Source organism: Rhipicephalus microplus, chromosome 4, assembly GCF_043290135.1.
Source record: "Rhipicephalus microplus isolate Deutch F79 chromosome 4, USDA_Rmic, whole genome shotgun sequence".
In the NCBI taxonomy this organism is placed as follows: domain Eukaryota; kingdom Metazoa; phylum Arthropoda; class Arachnida; order Ixodida; family Ixodidae; genus Rhipicephalus; species Rhipicephalus microplus.
The window spans coordinates 13,507,484-13,525,498 of NC_134703.1; the positions used below are offsets into that span (position 1 = coordinate 13,507,484).

Here is an 18,015-nt window from a genome sequence, read left to right on the forward strand (position 1 = left end):
TTCTTTCGTGGTTTGAAGAGCTCACGCTTGCAGTACAGAGAAGCAGGGAACGTCTACTCATTCATGAACACGCCTTGTTCTTTTGAGCTGCCACTCAGCTTTTTTTAGTTCATCACTGCTCTCCCGTGTTTTCGTAACTTTCGCAGCCACGCAGAACGCGTTGTGATTTACATGCTCTCTATAGAAGATATCGCAAGCTTCGAAAAAGCGTGATTACAGCTAATAGTTCCGAAGACTTGCATTACTTGGAATCCTGTCGAAAAACTTGCCGATCAGTGTCTGAGCGTGACCACGCACGGGATGCAACAGTTTCACTGTATTTAATAACAAATGAATATGGCATCAAGTGTTTAAGCCGGAAAATTTCGCGTTCACGAACACATGGTTCTCAATAAAAAATTTCATGGCACACCTATCTTCATTGAAATGCCGATTAAAAACTGTAGTTATCAAAAGCCAGCCAGATGTGCCCCGTGCGACCATAAATTTGTCTACACAGTCGATGAGCTGAGTTTTAGTGGTTCGACTAGAATACTGCTGTCACGCCATTTCGTTATCTTCACCCGTCCGTCATGTGTTCGGTATTTCGGTTGGCTAGCGATACTGGTTAAACATGTAGAAATATCAAGCGCCGGACAAAAGTCTGTCGTGTACTGAAATAGCACCTCGTGTTCCTATTGAAGATGTGCGACACATCGCCAGACTTTTTGTAGAGGGTGTCCCGCAGAAAGAAACCGCCTGAAGAACTCGGAGGTCAAAGACAGCGATCACTAGGATACTACACGCTTTTAGAGAAGATTGAACACTTGCGGATGCCGAATGGTCTGGGCGGCCAAGAGTCGCGACGCACGAGGCCGACATTTTGATTGTGGCCGCAGTGGCTGTTGATCCTTTTTTGCCCGCCAAAAAAATGTGGGACGAGCTGTCACTGAATATTCCTGCAGACAGTGAGCCGACGATTGAAGGAGGCCGGAAATAACAATTTTTCCACGGCGCAAGAGCCTTTTCCGTCTGAGCGACAGCGCCAAGACCACCTGGACTTCGCTATAAAGCACCAGCATTGGAAGGAAAAAGAGTGGAAGAAATGCAGTTTTTTTTCATCACTACTCAACTTTTTGAACTCAGAAGGATCAGCAGAGGAGGGTGTGGCGGCCCTTGAATTTGAGGTAACCGATGACTTCACTTTTCCCGGTGTTAATGTTTTGCTGCTTTGCATATGCTGGATTACTTTCATACATTCCAAGTTTTTTTAACTCATTTCAACAAGTAAAAATATCCTACAATATCAGTCTAAAATAAATACACTGCAAATAAAAGGACGTCCACAAATGATTACTCGTTAGCAGCACGTCATGCACACGTGTTTGAAGTTTTTCACTCAGCGTCCTGCACGTGTTCTTCGCACCATGCTTTAAAGCACACTACACTTTTAAGCAAAACGCGCGTAACTAATTCGCCAATCACTTTTTACACCTGCTACCTGTCCATTCTGGTTCTTTTAACATTGCAGATACCACCCTGATTATACTCAGTGTCCTCTCAAGTGACCGGCGTTCAGTGTCCATGTTGGGTTCTATTCACCTTTTCATAAACGGTTCCCTCGGCGCCGCCATAGCCCTCCTTGGGCTGTGCAAATTAACGCGTCCCCTCGAAAGTGCACTGGCAACGCTGCGCACTTAGCCATTGTGTTCCCGCGCACAGCCCATCATGGCGCTGTTTTTTTTCCTTCCTGTGAAAACGTGTATAAGCAAAGATGGGTGAGGGACACTTGTCGTCATTGATGGCAAATTCACAGCGCCCTACTACAGTTCCCTGCTAAAAGACACGATGTTCACATATGCCGTGGACGAACCCTTTCCCGACGGCTACTTTATCTTCCAGCAGGAAAAAAGCCCCGTACTCATGGGCCGTCACATGACCGCTATGCTTGAAGACCTTGGCGTACGCACCTTGCCGTGGCTTCCCTGTGGCGCGGACGCCAACCCGATCGAGAATGTGAGGACTCGAATGAATTGGGGTCTGTCCAGGCGCAACTTGTCCAGGGCAACGTCGGACGCAGTGTGGAAAGCGATTCAAGAAAACTGGGAGGCCCTTCGGTCCGATGGCGATTATTTCACCTCGTTAGGCGAATCTATGCCAAGAAGTATGTCAGAAATAATGTCCATTTACGGCCACTTAACGCACTATTAAATTTTTGTTACAAAGGGGGTGAGGGAAGCAGAGATGATACGTTTCGCCGTTGCTGTTTTTCGCTCGCCCTCAGTTGCTTTCTTTTCTTTTTGTTCTTTGAAGACCAACCAGTGACCTCACCTACTACAGCAATCCTTTTTTTTTATATTATTTTTTCTAGTTCATCCACCCTTTTTGTTGCATGTGCAAGGTGATCTGCCTGTATCTTGTTACAACAGGTAAATAAACTGAAGCATTCTTTAGGCCCAACGCCTTTTCTTTGAGGCCCTAGTTCGTGTTTCACTATCGCATGGTACGCTTCAAGTAACAACGAACATGCAGAGAAAAAAGTTATGACGTGTGTGGCACCGGTTTGCCACTTAGACAAGGTATGCTATCTCTCTTATCAGGGCGCAGCGAGTATACTTCACCACAACCATGCCCCTGTTGAACTGAGCACATCACGGAATGAAGAAAGCGAAGCCTGGCACGAAATTCTACATTTATTCACTGGTACGCTGAAAAAGAGGGAAAAGATATGGCTGCGAAATTGAAAGGACGCGCGCATGCGCTCTTTTCACGTCACATGACGCAGCGAGGCAGATTTATCTAGGGACTTTAGTTTTATCGGAATGCGGTTGTCGCTCGCGCGTCCCGACTTATTTGTGAATGGGTGTATCTTGCTTTCCGCACATGCCTTCGCATGTTTGCTTTCGAGAAAAAAAGACGATGAGGCAAATATGCATGCGCTACAGTAGAAAGGACGAAGAACAACTCGCTTGTGTTTTCTAATAAAGGGACCAACCTGTTTCTGTCATCTCTACGTCAAGAGCTCGGCTCTGAAGTCCTCATGATATATAAAGAGCTGCAGCCATGTTGAAGTAAACAGTCGAAATATTACACAGCCTCCTGACCCTTCCGTGGCGATTGCTTTGCGCCAAATCACCACAGCCGTGGCTTATGATTGAAGAGAGTAAGATCAGTAGTTTTCAAGTCACCGTCATTTTTTCTGGGGATGCACACCACACCAATTTGAAATAAGAGGAAATTTATTGTTAAGTGGTAGCTATATGTAACTGCCGTTCTCCCTTCATTATAACGGCTTTCTGGTCGGTGAACTGATGGATCGGTGATGGGGCGTAGTGGGACGTTTGCGAGGAATAAGTAGCGAGCAGTTTGCAGAGGTAAAACTATTAGGTGGTCACGTACAAACAAGGAATGGACACAGTGGGACAATCTATGGTCTTTTATTGTGCATTTGGATACAAGCACACAGCCATCTTGCATTTAATGTTGGCTACTTCCCAACAGTATTTGCTTTATGGTCGGTGAAGTGGTAGATTGGTGATGGGGTGTAGTGGTATTTTTGCAAGGACGAAGTATACTGGGCCGATAGAAAAGGTGGAACTATAGGCAGTCACGTACATACATACAAGTGATGGACAGACCTACGCTTTCAAGAGCTTCGCCCCTTAAAAAACAATCTTTTAGCGTGCAGCTTACTTATCGCGCAACAGGCTACCAAAAAACAAATCTCGCATCGTATCTGCAGAAACTCTACAGACCAATAGTCACCTGTGATAAGGATTATATGTAGACAAGTGACAAACTCTTTGTCAGCCGCTGTCACCTCTGAGTAAGCAATTGGTACACCCGTTCTGCAGAAAGTCTGCACAGTATTTGTAGCCACGCAGGATGCAACATTGCCTGCAGAATATCTGCGGAACATCTCCAGAAAGTCTAGAGAAATTCTGCAGCATTTCTGCAAAATATTGGCAGAGTTTTCTCGTGTGAACAAAAAGTAAATAATAGCTGCCACTTACCGTAGCACAGAGATTTAAGGACCATGCAGCAACGAAGGATAAAATACCTCTCATACACCCACGAAACACATGCCCTGCACACTAACACAACAGCAGAGGAAATACAAAACACAACTGCTCAAACTTCACAATCTAACAGCAGCCATCCGGTATATAGCCATGGCATTTTTACCAGCCACTGAGTGCTGGTAAGAAAATTTTTATGCTTCAAAATTTCGCATCTATACATAAACAAAATACGTGCAGAATTCTGGCAACAACGAGGTGACAATAAAATACACAGATCTTTTAGTCTAAACTGGTCAAGTGTGCAACATTCTTTTATTTGGTGACATTTAATTACCAGCTGATAAGCTGTTACATGAGAATGCAGAAAAGTTGAAGCCTTTCTACAGATAATCTGCAGAATATGATTGCTAGGATGACTGGTGGCTGACTGAAAGGTGAAGCCCCTTTAGTTAACGATACAAAATTTGTCATGAACCATAATGTATAGATAAGTATATAATTTATATATCCACACACGGACTGATAGGGCCCACATAAACAGACAAGTTTGCTTTCCGTCTCCTCGGCGTCTGCAGAAAACCTGCCGACTAGGTCTTTACGGGGATGACTGGTGGGTGACTGATTGGAGACTGAAAGGTGAAAGCCATTAAATCATTATCATCAAATGTGCCTGCATCCTTTGAATATTTGTAGATACATACATACATGTTACATACGTCTAGCGCACGTGCTCTAGATGCACATTATCAGAAAAGTCTCCTTGGCGCCTGTTCGGTGTCTGCAGAAAATCTGCAGGCCAGGTCGACAGAAACGCTGAGTTTACAGGAACGTGAGTGGGGTGATTGATAGGTGACTCGTGGGTGACAGGAAGGTCAAACCCATTTTTGTAAGGGTACTCAGTAATCTCGGCACCGGACTTGATGAAACATTACTGCAGGTTTCTTTTGCATATGTGCAAAAGAAGCCATGATCTTTCTCCAGGTTGCTACGCGTTCGTGCAACAAAGAGACTGTTAAGTGATCTCAGCACGACGTTGTATGAAGCACAGCTACATGTTCCTGTTTTTCTTATGTACAGATATGCAACTGAAGGTAGCTGTTACGCAAAAGCACAACGCCTATTTGCTGTTTGAAATAATCAGCCATCATATTCTACCTGACGGCATCACCTCGAACGAAAAAGGCAACGTGTGTAAATTTATTTTTGTGCATATATATTTCAGACCTACTCTTTTACTTTCTGTGTCAAGTTCAGTAAGTGTGAGCTGTAATTCGTCTCCTGAGTTACTCATCACGGCAATGTCACCAGCGAATGAAAGGTTACTAAGTTGTTATTCATTACCTGTTATTCCTTACTCTTTCAAATCTAGAGTCCTGAAAACCTCCTGTAAAATCACGGTGAATAACCTTGAAGAGATTGTCTTTCCGTTCCTTACAACCTTCTTTATTGGTACTATCTAGCTCTCTTTATGGAGAACTATGGTGGCTGTGGATCCACTGTATATTTCTTCCAGTATGTTTACGTACCGTTGTTCGATGTCGTGATTTCATAGTGCCTGCATTACTGATGTTGTCTCGACTGAGTCAAACGTCTTCCCCTAACGCGTGAAATACAACGAGCACCTATAAATAGCCTTCACTGATGTGAAGGCTATTAAATGGGTTCGTTGTATTTCACGCATTTCTCTATTACCTGACTGATATGAAATGGTATATTGTGGAGTATCTGCGCGAAATTCTGCTCGGTCCTCTGGTTGATTGAACTCTAATGTCGCTCTAATTCTATCAGCTAACATTTTTGTAAATAGTTTGTAGAGAAGGGACAGTAATCTGATTGGCATGCAAATTTTCGAATCCTTGACGTCTTCTCTTTTATGCATTAAGATGATGGCGTTCTTTCAAAATTATGGTACCCTTCCCGCCCTAGGACACTACATATATAAGGTTGCCAGTTTTTCTAACAGAATTTCTCCACCTTTTTTCAGGAGGTTTGTTGTTATCTTCTCCTCACCAGCGGCTTTACCTTCTTGCTTTGTCTCGCATGAATATAGAAGGTACATGTGATGGACTAAATGTTTCTAAACATATTTACGGGGAATGTCACTAAAGGCAACGTTTTGAGAAGTGAACTTTTCGTCGTCAAGGCAACGCAGTTGCCCTGACCAGGACAAGTCAACTTGCCGAAACACTGTTTCAAGGAACGTTCTTTCTTGGAAAATTTCTGACCGTCTCTAGCCTCTCGATGCCTCTGAAGGTCAGTCTCGTTTGGTTCTCAAGTTCTATAAGAAAACTATGTGTGCCGTTATAACAAACGTGATTGAATCAAATACGACGTTTCCTACTGGGGATTGTTGGTTTCGAATTGGTTCGAATATCCTAAGTTCAATGTTTGCCCATTATGTCCATATGTCAGTTGTATATTCAAGCTGCTTTTATAAACTGACAATTTCACTCTTCGCGTATGTCTCTGTTTTTTTGTTACTAAGCATGCAAATAATAGTTCATTTTATTTGTGCTGATCCAGTTTTGCCTTACTGAAAAAGCAGTCAGCTTAATGTACGCCACTTCAGAACACAGGTACAAAATTTTAAAAGAAATCGTTAACAAAATTTTATGAATGGTCGCGTTGGCCAAGCGTCCAGCTAACCTGAAGGAAGGCACGAGTGCGTTTCGCTTGCATGTGAAGTGGGAAAGGAGGGCTTCCGCAGCAACCCTCCTCCTCTGCTCTTTTCGTGCTTTCCCTTTATTTGTAGGCCTCACCTTGACGTCATAAAAGATAATGTTCTGTTCGTGATTTATTTTTTGTTTGATGCGCGGCAGCCGCCAATAGTAAAAGTAGCGCTGCCGCTACGTATCAACGTGCGAGTGCGCGTGCATGGGAGGTATACATTGGGACTTTCCGCCCCGTGTAACCGTGCTTGCACAACCGGTGCTTTAAAATAAATACGTACAAACTGGCTCAGCTGTCGCTTATTCAAGGCATTCCGTTGAATACTTAAATTCTTTGTGTTTATTGAGTGTGCCGGACATAATTTGCTTTTCCATATTATAAGCTTGCCAGCATTATCAAACCGCGTAGTTGTGCTAAAGACATGCTGCGACCATGTCCCCGCGAGCTTCCATGCCGTCAAAGATCATAATGAAAAGTTCAAAGCATAAGTATACTCCTGGTACACTGTTTATTATGCGTAGACGAACTCACTTTAGACAGCCACCATGAACACCTTTGTTATAAGATGCGTCAGCTTCTGGCAAAATAATAACAAAAAATGTTGAAGTGCAATGGGGCTTATCTTATGGTAGCGCCATTTCGCGGTATAGCACAACGCTCATAGTGTATGATTCTGGACGGCTGGCACGATGTTCCGGCTATCACCTTAAGTGGCTGCTACTTTCCATTGCTTTTTCTTGGTCTTTCTGCTACACTTGATGCATCGCTTTCAAATGCATTCGTTCTCGCGCTCTGCCTTTCAAAAAACGGTGCAGCCTTGGTCGCAACCTTGTCCAGTCAATAAGAAGCGCTGCACGCATGTCCTAGTATGACATTCAGTACTATCTAACATTTCCGAGGATTGACATATCTGGTCAAATTTTTCATTTGTTATTGACACCTGAATATTTAGTGAAGTGTCAATGTCCTTGTGCTTCCACGTTTATTAGTGTAATAAAAAGCAACCGTTCGCCTTTTGTTTGATATCGCAAGATTTCGTTTCGTGGGCCCATTACGTGAAAAAAAAAAACATGACTTTGGAAAGACGTGGAAGGTCCTCGCTTGGTTAGTAATAAAAGCACAACAGATTAGTCTGAGCAGCTGCAAGATGTCGGTTGCTTTCTTAACTTACAGCACCATTGCGACTTTCAGCAGGAATCGCGAAGGCTGCACAGTTTTTCGCTGAACAAATTCCCGATCATGCCTGCCACCGAAATTCTCTATTCCGTGGCAATAACGATGGTCCACCAAGCATCATTTCCTTGGCACTCTGTTCTGTCGTCGATTTGGAGACTTTTGCGGCGGCCGATGTTCGCGAGTGCTTCGCCCGTGCCGTCTGACGACATTCGAAAAAATGACACTGCCCGCTACGTTTTACGAGGCGGGAGCCATGCTTCTCGCTTTTCGTGAATGCATTTGCTTTTCTAGCTGGCATGACGGCTACTGCATTGGCGAGACATCAAGACGAACCCACACTCGCGTGCGTGTGTGCGCGCTTTCAACATTAGGTGTTGCTACAAATACATTTCTATAACACTAAATATTTCTTGTCTGATGTGAACTGTGTGGTTTATCGTTTCAACACCACCATATATTTATGAGAGACGCCGTAGTGGAGTTCTCCGTAAATATCGAACACCTGGGGTGCTTTAACGTGCACCCAAATCTGAGCACACGGGCCTACAGCATTTTCGCCTCCATTGAAAATGCAGCCGCCGGGATTCAATCCCGCCATCTGCGGGTCAGCAGACGAGTATCTTAGCCACTACATACAAACGGCGGGGCTAAATATTAATTCTCGAATATATAGTAACAAGATCATGGTTTGGTAGACACATTCTGTCATGTGAATACGAAGACGCGTCCTTTTCTTTTTTGATTTCTGTGACTTAGTGTTTCAGTAATGGGACAAAAAACATTTCACGTAACGTCACTACAATGCAACATCAATGAGCTTGCTGTTACTTTTGAATTTTTCGAACATTCAAAGCCTGGTTTCACTCTAACGAACTTTCAGTTGAACAAAAAGGTTCTTGCAAAATTCGTAAGTACCGGTGGAAAGAACCAAATTGACTTCATAAAGACGTAAACATTAACTGTTGTTTAGGTTTAACTGCGTACTTTACTGGTGGATACATCATATCATCTAATACTTTCTAAATGTGGGACACGACTTGTTAAAGCTCATGTATCATTGCAAAGCCACAAAAGCGTGCCTTAAGAAAGTAAAAGTAAAAGACGTAAGAAGGGAGGATTCGTGCACGTTCGTGGACTCGATTCACTAAGTGCACTTCCATCGGAGTGTATACCTTTCGAAATGGGCCGCTGGATTGATCTTCAAACAACGTTGGCTGCAGACACGTGTGGTCTGAAGCCATTACGTTCCTATTGGGCCTGCAAAGCTCTCAGACGTGGATTAGTTTCTTACAGGCCGTAGCGTCCCAACGCATGAACTCTCTCGGTATTCTTGCGTATAGGATATTGATTTTCTTTAATTTGATATCAAGTCCAGAGTATGAGAATAAATTACTGAATAGTTTAGTTCATAAGGTGAACAATATTAGCAAGTTGGTTACTCTGAGAACAGTCAGAGCAAACAGAAGGGCCCACAAAGTTTTTCGTACTCGGAGGAGACCTTTCTTACGGGCTGTTGCATGCAGCTTTACAAAGAATTGAAAACTTCAAAATGAATAGTTATGTTACTGTTATGAACGTGGGAAGGAGTGCAAGCAAGCCTGGCGCCACATGCACTAACACATAACACCTTATAAGAACAAAGAGTGTGTTGGGAGTTCCACTGCACTGGGATACTTCTCTGCCCGATTCTTAATTCCATTTCAGAAAGTTTCTCGTACCTTCAGCGGAGAGCATTCACTTTGTCAGGATTAAGCCACGGCTTGCATATGCTATGCCGAAAGTGCATGCCAACTTTGGAAAGACCATGATTACGTGTTTAGAGCCCATCTTACCGCACTTTCCTTGTACTTTCAGTATGTATTGCTCTTGGTGGTTGATATTCACGTGCACAAGAGACACGTACATGTGAGACATAAACCTGAGAACGTAGAAAATAGACTAATGCATAGTTCATCCGAGATTAAAATGTGGAGGCCAGCGGCAAACCAGAGGGGATCTATGTTAGCGAGAAGTGCAAATCCAGCCTACGATCAGGAGCAGTTCCCACGCAACAGCGCGGCGTGGAAATTACATCTTTAGTATGCTCTTGCTAATCTTTAGATCGTTACCTGCAGTACAATGCCATGATAGTGATGTTAGAAAGAGAAAAGAGGCAGGGGACAGAGGTAGAGAAATGAGGGCAGGTAAGCTATAAAGGTCAAGCAGGCAATTTCTGCCTTCATATGGTGCAAACTACGCAAAAGATAGCGGGTGCTTTCTTCTTATTGAATGCTTATTAAATATCATATGTACGAAAAGGAATATTCAAGCAGAGATAATTAATCAAAGTAGACGCTGGGGTACAAAACTAGCATTACTAATATTATACCAATAAAGGTTTTTTTGTATCAACAATCTCAGTGTTCTCGTGCTCAGTGTGGTCATGTCAGATTATTATAGTGTAAGTACGCTAATAAAATTTTAATGGAAGAAGTGTACTGTAAGCTAAACAACTGATGTCCATTGTAAAAGTCGAACAGCGAAGAAATGCGTGAAAAATGGCTTACTTTCCCATCCTGTATTCATGGTGAGGAATGTAATAAAGATAACTTTCTTCATTTCAGAAAGTTCCACTTTTGCTGAGGTTTATAAGTATGAACAATACGAGCAGACGTGTTGCACACCCCTGTTTCTTATCGAGGAAATGCAGCTCTTCTTATCAAAATAAGTTGAACAATGCGTTTTTTGTTTCCCACGCTTAAACTTAATGTCTAACAAAAGCTCATCTTTTAACGGCTAGATCGGCAGACATCATTTAGATGTGCGCGAAAATAAATTTTCATCTCGTTTGCATAAACTATATCTTGTATAATGTACTCCGATTATTCCAATGTAAGAAAGCTTCGGTATTTTTCCTTTTATAATGTTTCTCTCAGAAATGGCAGATTACACGGAATAAACTTAATATTCCTGCTTACTCTGTGATTACGACTGAATAAATAAGTCGCTATTCAGGACACGTGCGATAGGCAGAACCGAGAGCAGGCTGGTTGTTACGTTAAAAGTATGTACTGGAAAGAGAGCTCTTAAACATGACACTCGAATCATTTAGTAACACTAGTGGTGCTTATCTGTCGTTGTTATGCCAACGTTTGCCTCTGTGCAGCCCCACTTTATCTACTGCAGCACGTTGTAGTGGTGAAAACTTGTATCTTGTTATTCTCTCTACGCTTATCATTTTTCACTTACATTGAAAGGAGAAACCGAAGCCACTCGAGATGCATATTTCACGAATAGTTATGGTTTAGTGAAAAAAACTTCTTTCTAGATGAAGCTGTTGAACACCGCTGTGGGGTGTGCACGTTCTTCTACGCAGCCGTACGTTGTGCCGATCGTGTAGTCTTGTTTAGGAACTGCTTCCATAATAGCTTGCAACTTGACACACACAAAAATTCAGCCCCAGTCATAGTCATCGCTGTCGCTTCCTCAGAGAACTTGCGAATATGCTCCATGCAATAGTGCTTACTCATTTTTGTGACCTCATACACTTCTCGGGCCTTTCAGAGCATTGACTCTCCCTCATATGCCCACATTTTCTTCGCTGGTTTCATGTCGGCAACTTGAAGGATTGGGTGAATTTTTTCATTGATTGCGCCCAGACAATCGCAGTGTTTTAGGTAGTAAATACAAAGCTTTAGCTCTCAGTATCCGTGGTACATGTATTACCAAGTCCTTACGGCTCGAGCGAAAGCCAGCTAGCCCATCAGTCTTTTTGAATGGTTAAGGGGCGAGTGCACCCCGACTACATGGGAATAGTTTGTGCGTTTTTTTGTTTTTTATTTTGCGCAGAGCGCGATTCTCGGGAATAAGGCTTGAAAGCTTTTACTGCTGTCGCTTGAATGGGCATATTTTGTGGTTTCTTGCACTCCAAGCCCACAAATTTACCTGTCAATGGAACATACGCTCGGGTAATGCCCGCATTATTCCCTCACGGCCTGCAAAACGGGGGGGGGGGGGGAAGGAAAATTTGGAGTCGTGGGGAAACAAGGCGCCGAAAAGCTTCCACGGCCAACATAACAACCCCCTGAGAAAGGGACGGAGTCGACACCGAAACCTCGGGCTCCCTACGAGCTTGGCTGGAGCCACTTTGACTGCCTAAATCCCAAGGCCATGTATAGCGTAGCATTGTTTGTCATCTTGCAGGATGCACAGTGCTTTGCGTATGTTGTGGATACAGTCCTTATGGTGGATTGCCGTATTATCTATACATAGGAGAAGTACTATACCATCCTCAGTCCCAAAAATGCACTAAGAAGAAATGCTGTTGCAAAACTGTATTATTTGGCTTCCCACCCGTAAAAACAAATGCAGAAAAATTTTGAACTCTGAAAATTAAAAGGTTGTCTGAAAATCGGATAATACTCATTTCGGTGCTCCTGAATTTTTTAAGTCTCTATGACTACGTGCAACAAAATTATTAAACCGAAATGACTTGTAATGTGATCTTCAGGGCATCCACAGTTAAAGGAATGTACTATAGACGTAGTCCTTCACGCTTAAGAAAAAAAGCTTTCACTCATCTCGAGGACGCAGCCGAGCGCTCTGGCTGTACGCAGCCATTTTCGTTCACTCGTTTTCCAAATATGACTAGACACAAAGTGCAACTGCTCGGGGCTTAGCGAAATGGACTCAAACTTATTGTGGCAAGAGGAATTTCGACGCGCTGATTTGGAGTTGTGGTGGTCTATAGCCTTTAAAACAACGGTACCCAATCAGGTACTCGTGAACCAAGGAGTATAAAGAAGGCGTGTAACGTGAGCTCGTCGGTGCAGATCCATCTATGAAAACACTGCGTTAGCTGACACGAGCGAGCACACATCAGACAAAGACTCTACCTCATGTCATGTCTCCTGGTTAGAGTGTAAATTATCGCTTTATTTTCATGAACCAGTTCCCGCTATAATTATGATTTTTCGAAATTACACATAGTAGAGCTAGTTGGTACGTATTCATTCTAAAAAGGCAGGGTGTGCACACACAGACAAGAAAAGAGGCGGGGACACGCAAGTGTTCGGACTTCCTTCTGGTGTCGATGTTTGTACGTCTTGCCAGTTTAGAATGAAAATGAAATATGATACAGTGTCCCCACTTCTATGTAGATCTGCCGTGGGATCAATTCAGACTAGCTAAAAAGAAACTGCGTGAGCTCCAAGGTTATAAACAGGTTTTTTTCCTAAGACCCTTGGAACCTTCGACCTGCCAGCCAGAAAGCGAGGAAGGCGCAACCGAAGCCACTGTGGTGAATTGGAGTCGCAAAACCACTGTGACACTCCCGTGCTTGAGTGTGTGCGTGTTTCCTTATTTACCATACTTTTTTCCTCCTAACCTTTTTATTCTCTTTCCCTTCCCCATAGCAGGGTAGCAAACCGTAAAATTTCTTCTGGTTAACACACTCAACCCTTGTTCTCTCTCTCTTTTTATAAGAGTACGTTCTGAGGGAGGCACAGCCAGCATGCGAACGGCACATGACGTCATTACAGCCACCAGCCTCCCGAATAAGTAGCTGCAAAAAGTTTTTCATCTTAAAGGAACCCTGAAATAGTATTTGAAATGCGGAGCATTTCTTCTGTTGCGCTTCGACGTTGGTGGTGGGGCCGTCCACATGCACCCTAACTGTGCATGGTAGGGTCTCGCGTCTCGTGCCGGCCCTAAGGTCCCTAGACAGAACAAGAAACTTGTTTTATCAAGGCTTAGAGTTTCCTAACATACACTGGAGGAAACTCTGGTGCTAGGGTCTATGGGAGCTGCAACTCACGGCGCTTCAGCGAGGAGGAATGATGGGTAGTACACACATTTGTCTAATCTTCGTACTTCTGGCCTGCTGGTGGCTCCGTGTGTGTTTGTGTGGCTTGGAGTTGTTTTCTGACGAAATGGAAATCAGCAAATGTTCAGTGGTTGCGCTTCACCAAGTTATTTTTTTAGACATACCTTTCTAAATCGGGTCACGAAGTTCAAAAGAGTTCGTTCTTTCCTTCCAGACAAAACCGAAATACAGCAATAAAGGAAGCTGCAAGTACGACTCGCCGCCCGCAAGTACGAAGACTAGGCAAATGTGCGTACTACCCATCATTCCCATTGTCGCTGAAGATAGCAGTGACAGAGTCCTCTGTAGTTAATTTTAAGAAACTCTATAAATCAAGGCACTTTACCAGGAAAACACCAAGGAGGTTATAAAATTATAACCTCCTTGGAAGACACCAGCAAAACTATCGCTCCCCTTCCCCTCTCTAGCCTCGCAAGGCCGACGCAAGCAGCGGTTCCTCGTTAAAAAAATGGCAGCATATCCACGGAGTGAATGATGGATAGTGGGGCGAAGAATCCGCCCGTCTATTCGTTCTTGCTTCCGTCCATCCAAGCGTGCGTCTGTGTGGCCGCCCATGCGTCCAACCGCCCGTCCGTGCGTGCGTCTGTTCGTGCGTCCGCACGTTCATCTGTGCGTCCGTCCCTGCTTTCGTCCATGCATCCGCTCCTGCGTCCGTCCATGCGTCCATCCGTCCGTGCAGCCATCCGTACGTCCGTCCATGCATCTGTCTGTGTATCCGTTCGTCCACCTATTCAATACTCCAAGTACCACCATCTCGCATCTTTTCATTATATATTCCCCATATAGAAGCACCGCCATTCAGCGGACATTCCAAGGACTTAACGAGAGGAGGCACACGCACACTTTCTTACGGCTTGCGCTTCGTGTCTACTTCCCACCTTTAACCACCTCGAGTTCATGGTACATACTAGTTCGCTGTATTCATGGCACTGCGGCCCAACGTTCGCTAAACCTTTCTAAAACATGGGAGGTTACGCCCGGCGAGTATAACGTAGCAACCCTTTCTTGACTTCTGTGCGTTGTTGAACAATAAAACATTTGCAGCGTGCACGTTAACTAAAAGCCGAATTTTCCTGTCTCTCATTCCCCCTTAGCAGCCATTGGCATGTACATTGAGCACTATCTTTTAATGTTCAACAACGCACAGAAGAAATCTCTCACCGGCACCACCTTGGAGGTCAATGTTATACTTGTTACACATTACAACGACTACGAGGGACGAACGGATGCCGCTATAAGGAGCTTCACGTCGGCAACGGTTTGCAAAAATACCAAATTCTTTTTTCTGAGGAATGGCAAGCTAGCCGCCCCAATCACTACCTGGTGACCCCCCTCCCTCTGTCTAGCACATGCAGAAGGGGACTTGTATATATATATATATATATATATATATATATATATATATATATATATATATATATATATATATATATATATATATATATATATATATATATATATATATCACTTTTTTCATTTCATCACCCCATTGTCGTTGTTATTTGTAATCGATTCGGGCAAAGTGTGCTGGTCGACACTTGAGTTAATTTTTGTATAGCGCCTTCTTCATTGATTGGCGCCTTCAGTCAGTTTTTTTACGCGCAGATTGTTGCTGATGCCTTATTTGGGGGGAGACAAGACCCCCGCCACTCCCTTGTACCCCCCCTGCCCCCCCCCAGCCTCAAGGCGTCTTTTATACTTCCGGACATGCACTTACCGTGTACGAAAGCAGCATTGTTTCAGGCGACAAAAAAAATAATACCTAGAGTTGTACAGCGCTAAGTCGCTACTTGTTCCAACCGCGTGTTGAGAAGACCTACCACCGTGCATGATTAAGTCTGCTGGAGCACCACGCGCTGTACAGTAAATAGAGGGGTACGTTCCCCCACATACATTGTACCTCGGTAGTGGTGCTTTCCTGATTGTACATGCACCCTTTGTAGTCGTGAAGCTCGATGTTTTTGTCATGTACTTTATCCTTGGTTGGAAGTCAATAAACTTCTCCTTGTTGCACAGTCATCCTTGGTTGGAAGTCAATAAACTTCTTCTTGTTGCACAGTCAGGTGTGGTGGATAGTGGCGAGAGAGTTGCACATTCGCCCCCCTCCAGCCCTCGCCAGGAACAGAGGCGCATTCGCCAAACTGGTAGTAGCGTGCACACTGTTCGTGCTCTGGAACCGGCGCTGCCTAGCCGAAGCAAGGCATAAACCAGTACGGGCAGCCTTCCCCGCAGTAGCCAAGATACGTTTGATGTTGTGGCATTACCTGTCAGAGGACCTCGAAACCAGCGGCGAAGACAAATTTCTTTGCCGATGGCACACGAGGTTTTTCCTACTACAAAAAGGCAAGCTGCGCCTCCCCATCACCCCCTTCTAACCTTCTTCCACCAAACTGTCGCTCGGTATGGTGTTGTCTTCATAACCCACGCATCTCCTTTAAACTAGTATCTCCGTTTTTGTTGTCCGTGTGCTCGCTTCATCCCTTGAGGCTGTATAACCTTCTGTGTTTAGCAAGAGTTTTTTTTTTGTTTAGCCACAATACACACTGTGCTTGTGCAATTTCTCAACACATGTGTAGGCAACTGTGTGCTTGATGACATCTTTCTTTATAATTTTAAAAAATGAATGCACATGTAAACTATTTCATTGTACACACTCCTTAAAATGGTGTATAAGGCTGTAACCTGGAAATCGTATTTTGCTCTTACTGTGTGATTTCAACCCATGTCGCGGTGCCTCACATGTTATTTTGTGACCCTGAGCCTATTGTCCATTTGTGTTGTAGCCCCTCGGTGGAGGGCAACGCGTGACTCGTTAATAAAATTTCCCTTTGTGCAAGTGCAAAGGACGTCCGTAATCGTTCTACTTCAGGGGCGTCCGTCAGTACGAGTCATGTTGCCCGTCGCGTCTTGGACGCCTTCGAATGCGCTTGTCTTCAACGTTGTTGTCCCTACGGGGACTAGTGCCGAGACCATCGTTGATGGGACTGCCTCAATAGTCGGCCTCTCAAAGGTATACTGCGTGCAGCATCAGGGAGCTCGAAACTTCCAAGTCAACGTGAAGAGCATGGCCTCCATGTCTCTAATCATCAATGCTGGCTGCCTGGTGATTGGCGGCGAGCGTGTTCAAGTCGTTCCCGTTGGCCCACAAGTGACCAACGTCGCCTGCCTGTTCCTGCCATCGTTCGTCTCAAATGAAGCTCTCGTCCAAGCGTTATCCCCATATGGCAAGGGGCTCACTGTCACCAGTGGTATGATGAGCGGGCGACGCGGCGTACTCACTGGTACGCGGTATGTCCGAATTGAGATGAACGCCGCTAATCCTGTGCCGAACTACCTGCGCATCTCCGGTCACCGTGCTACGTTTGACTACCGTGATCTCCAGCGTGTATGTCGAAGACGTGGCTCAGGGGACCATCTACGAGCCCAGTGCTCAACACCATATTGTGGTCGCTGCGGTGTGCACGGTCACGTTAGTGAAGGATGTGACCGCCCGTGTTGACGCTGCGGGGACGGCCACCCAACTGTGGTTTGCCCTGTCCGCCGCTCTTACTCAGACGCTGTCGCTGGTGCTTTTCCACCACTGACATCGGCAACGGAACCAACTACCGACTCGGGGGACGCTGAGGAGGTCACCGACGCTGTGCTGGCTTCACCCCTACAAGTTCCTTCAAACGAAGCGCACAACAAAAGCGTGATTGTCGATGCGACGCTTGGCGCGTCGGCCTCCCCGCTGGTACAGGAACCGTGCGCTTCGAAAGACGCAACGCACTGCCCTGAAAACGGCGTCGGCGTCTCTTCTCTGACGCCACTTGATGTTCAGTGTGCAAATGACCCCAGTTCTCAGGCTGCTGTTGTTGGAGTTGAACCTACGACCCCTGATATTTCGGAAAACAGTGGCGAAAATACCACAGCCTCTTCTGTTGCGGCCGCTCCGACCATTTCGACATCGCGTCGTACACGTAAAAAATTGCCCACACAAAGGGTGCCTACACCGGCCTGTCGAGACGTGGACAGTCCTGCCAGCATCAAGGATGTGGCTCCAAGCTTGCCGGTGGCTCAGTTCCTACCTCCACAGGACACGTCTTCGGAAGATGGCTTCAGCCTGGGATTGGATAGTAGCATCAGACTGTCTAGCCTTGCCGACTTTGACGTCGACATGGGCGCTCCACGTGAAACAAAGCGAGGGCACACTTCCAGCTCTTGCTCCGATGAACTCAGTGATGGCCATGGTAAATCCCAACAGCCCAAAAAACCTCGACCCTCTTCTGGAGGGTCGAACAGTGCGTTGTAATTCGGTTGAGCAAG

The 18,015-nt window shown here is 44.9% G+C and overlaps 1 long non-coding RNA gene across 1 annotated transcript; it reads left to right on the forward strand.

Moving 5' to 3' along the window:
* Nucleotides 1-806: 806 nt before the first annotated feature.
* On the forward strand, nucleotides 807-2,435 carry LOC142813852 (uncharacterized). The gene is made up of 2 exons (XR_012894700.1): nucleotides 807-1,166; nucleotides 1,882-2,435. It is a non-coding gene; the product is annotated as an uncharacterized LOC142813852 (long non-coding RNA).
* The last annotated feature ends 15,580 nt before the right edge of the window (nucleotides 2,436-18,015 follow it).